The sequence below is a fragment of the Salmo salar genome, chromosome ssa02, assembly GCF_905237065.1.
Source record: "Salmo salar chromosome ssa02, Ssal_v3.1, whole genome shotgun sequence".
In the NCBI taxonomy this organism is placed as follows: Eukaryota; Metazoa; Chordata; class Actinopteri; order Salmoniformes; family Salmonidae; genus Salmo; species Salmo salar.
Genome location: NC_059443.1, coordinates 42,725,536 through 42,729,628, shown reverse-complemented (window position 1 = coordinate 42,729,628; position 4,093 = coordinate 42,725,536). Strand labels below are relative to the sequence as shown.

The 4,093-nt window shown below is 45.9% G+C and overlaps 1 pseudogene; it reads right to left on the bottom strand.

Moving 5' to 3' along the window:
• Positions 1–2,812: 2,812 nt before the first annotated feature.
• Positions 2,813–3,690, bottom strand: LOC123737184 (craniofacial development protein 2-like; annotated as a pseudogene).
• Between the last annotated feature and the right edge of the window lie 403 nt (positions 3,691–4,093).

Genomic DNA, 4,093 nt, shown 5'->3' with positions numbered 1-4,093 from the left:
CTTGGCTAAGAGTTGAGGAGAGACTGACTGCATCACTTCTTATTTTTATAAGAAACATGAATGTGTTGAAAATCCTAAATTGTTTGCATAGTCAACTTACACAAAGCTCTGACACACACACTTATCCTACCAGACATGTCACCAGGGGTCTTTTCACAGTCCCCAAATCCAGAACAAATTTAAGAAAGTGTTCAGTATTATATAGAGCCCTAATAAAATGGAACTTCCTTCCATCTCATATTGCTCAAATAAACAGCAAACCTGGTTTCAATAAACAGGTAAAGCAACACCTCGCGGCACAACGCCTCTCCCCTATTTGACCTAGATAGTTTGTGTGTATGCATTGATATGTAGGTTACGTGTGCTTTAAAAAAAATATATGTTGTTCTGTCTTTGAGCTGACCCCAGGAAGAGTAGCTGCTGCTTTTGCAACAGCTAATGGGGATCCTAATAAAATACCAAAATACCAAATAGACAGCGAATTTGGTGTGGAGGTGGAGATCACAGCCGTTAGCCTCTCTAGGGGGTGTGGGACGGTAGCAACCCACCTGGCCAACATCCAGTGAATTTGCAGAGCTCCAAATTCAAAAACAGAAATACTCATTATAAAAATTCATAAAACATACTAGTGTTATACATCGGTTTAAAGATTAACGTCTTGTTAATCCAACCACGGTGTCAGATTTCAAAAAGGCTTTACAGCAAAAGCATACCATGCGATTATCTGAGAACAGCGCCCAGCAGACAAATCATTACAAACAGTTACCAGCCAAGTAGAGGAGTTACACAAGTCAGAAATAGTGCTAAAATTAATCACTTACCTTTGATGATCTTCATATGGTTGCACTCACAAGATTCCCATTTCCTCAATAAATGTTCGTTTTGTTCAATAAAGTCCCTCTTTTTATCCAAAAACCTCAGTTTTGTTCGCGCGTTTTGTTCAGTAATCCACAGGCTCAAAGGCAGTCACAACAGACAGACGAAAAATCCGAAAAGTATCAGTAAAGTTCGTAGAAACATGTCAAACGATGTTTATAATCAATCCTCAGGTTGTTTTTATTCATAATAATCAATAACATTTCAACCGGACAAAAGCTTCGTCAATATAAAAGGAAAACAAGAAAGTCGTGCTCTTGGTCGTGCGCATGAAAACCCTCGGGGACACTGAATGGTCCACTCATTCAAAGTGGTCTTACTCCCTCATTTTTCAGAATACAAACCTGAAACAATTTCTAAAGACTGTTGACATCTAGTGGAAGCCATAGGAAGTGCAGTTTGAGTCCTAAGTCAATGGCCACTGTAATGGCATTCAATAGAAAACTACAAAAATAAAATAATCCCACTTCCTGGATGGATTTTTCTCCGATGTTTGCCTGCCATATCAGTTCTGTTATATTCACAGACATTACTTTAACAACTTTGGAAACTTTAGAGTGTTTTCTATCCAAATCTACCAATTATATGCATATCCTAGCTTCTGGGCCTGAGTAGCAGGCAGTTTACTTTGGGCACGCTTTTCATCCGGAGGTGAAAATAGTGCTCCCTACCCTAATGAAGTTAGAAGGACAGACTGAAGGTCTTCTGGAGTGTGGGCAACAAGAGCACAGTCATCAGCATACTTCAGCTCAAGAACCCCTTAGTGGTTGCTTGGAGCCTTCTGATTTTGAGTAGGTTTCCATGTTAAAAAGTTTACAGGTGTCAGCACACACCCTGCCTCACAACAATGCTTATTCCTAAGGGCACTGACACCTGCCCTCCTATGGCCACCCGAGCCATCATCCTATCATGGAACTGGCAAAGAATGTTGACAAATCTGTGTCGAAGGCCTTAGAGAGGTCGACAAAGGCCATGAAAATGTCCTGATGTTGTTCACAGTACTACTTCTAGAGATGCCGTGCCGTGAGTATCATGTCGACTGTACTCCTGTTCTTTCTGAAGCCGCATTGTGACTCTGACAGCAGTTCCTCTGTGATGTTCTTCAGCAGCATGTGTAGCATCACCTTGGCAGGGACCTTGTCGGCAATACTCCTGTCGCAGATGGACTTGTCACCCTTGTTCTTATAGATGGTGACAATGTTTGCGTCCCGCCACTGTTGGGGGATGATCTCCCGGTCCCTAACCTCAGTGATGTACTGGTGGAGCGTTCTGGTGCAGAAGTAACCTCCCTTCTTAAGTAGCGCTGCACTGGATGCTGTCAGTGCCAGGAGCGCTGCTGTTCTTGAGGGAACAGATAGCTGATAACACCTCTTGGAAGACTGGCGAATGGTTGAGGTCTTGAATGGGTGGACGGACAGGCAGTTCTTCAAGTAGGAGACCGTTGAATCAGTAGTGGTCAGCCCCCCTCATCAGGATCTGGTTTTGGTCCTTCAAGAGAGTCAGACCATCATCTGTTTCAGGGGGGCGATGGAGCAATTTCTATAGCCATAGATAGCTTTAGTTGAGTTGTAGAAATTGTGCATGTTGTTTTTGTCAATTTAAATTTGGATTTCATCCCATTCGTTTTTCAGAGCACACAAGGTTGTTTGCACTCCCTTGCGTGATGCACACCATTGCTGGCGGAAGGTAGCAGATGTGGGGCTGTTGAGAGTAGCCCTGTGTGCTTTGTGCATATTGTCCAGTAATGTTGTGATGGTGTCAGAGTTCTCATCGAACCAGTCCTGATGTTTCCTACCTCTGTAGCCAATGGAGTGGGCCACTGCTCGATAGCGCACTGAGCTAATAGATGCCCACTTCTGGTCCATGGGGTCCTCTGTGCTCAGAAGAGGCTGCGTCTCCCTCAGCCTTTCAGCGAGAGAGTGACGGAACCCGTCCCTTACTGCAGTTTTCTCAAGCCGGGTACAGAGCAGACGCCTCTTACTGGACTTCTGCAGGCGTTGAGGGGACGGATTCTCCCCTGGAGTTTAACCGGTATCATACGTGATCTGTCCAGCATTCTGCACCCCTCATGGCATGTGTCAGCAGGACGTCAATAGTGTCAGAACGTCTCACTATGATGTAGTTGATCAGGTGCCAGTGTTTGGAGCGTGGGAGCATCCATGATGTTTTAGATTTTCTCTTCTGCCGTTACAAGGTGTTGGTGACAATGAGGTCGTGCATGGCACATAGAGTTAGCAGTATCATGCCGTTCTCATTGACCTGGCCAACACCATGCCTAACCAGCACTCCACTTCATATCCTGTTGTTCTGTCCCACCCTTGCGTTGAAGTCACCCAGCAGAAACATCTTGTCATTCCTGGGGATGCGGTGAAGGGCCTCATCTAATGATTGGTAGAAGCAGTCCTCTGCCTCATTTTCAGATGGTAAAGTTGGTGCGTATGCACTGAGAAGAGTAGCATAACGCATCTTGGCTAGGTGGATACAGAGAGACATTAGTCTTTCACTTATGCCGACAGATGTTTCGGTGAGGCTGGGTAAAAGGCTGTTCTTAATAGCCAGTCCTACACCGTGCTGATGTTGTCCACCCAGAGGGTAACCTTTCCAGAAGAAGGTGTAGCTTTGTCCCTCCTCTTTCAGGGAACCTTCATCCAGGAACCTGATCTCACTCAGGGCAGCAATGTCAATGTTGTAGCGCCTTAGTTCTGCAGCAATAAAACCTGTTCTCCGATGTGGTCTATCGCTATTATCGTCAGTGTCCAAAAAAGTTCTGATGTTCCATGTCGCCAGTTTGAAAGGAATTAATTTCTTCAGCATTTTTCAACCGCAGAGTGGAACCCCCGATAGGTGCGGTAGCCTATCCAGGATGGAGTGAGTGAGCAATTTTTAGGCCACCTTTACTAGGCCTCTCCCCAGCTGGGCTGAGCAGTGTGGCTCCTAAATAGGGCTGCTCAGTCACACAGGGGTCTGCCGAGAGCAGCTGCCACTCAAGTCCCAACTGCTGGTGACCATAATAGTCCTGTACCGCTGGCGTGCAGGAAGGTGAATTCCGGTGGCAAGGGGGGAAACCCAGGAAGACCAGTATTTTCCACAGCTGCAGGAGGCTGCCAGATCTGTAGGTGTCTGCCTACCGCCAGCACGCTGCTTTTCTCTCAGGTTGTGCTCCCCTAGCCTTTGTCATACCAGACTAACCCACAAGGCAGCGGGGCAGTGGTTGATG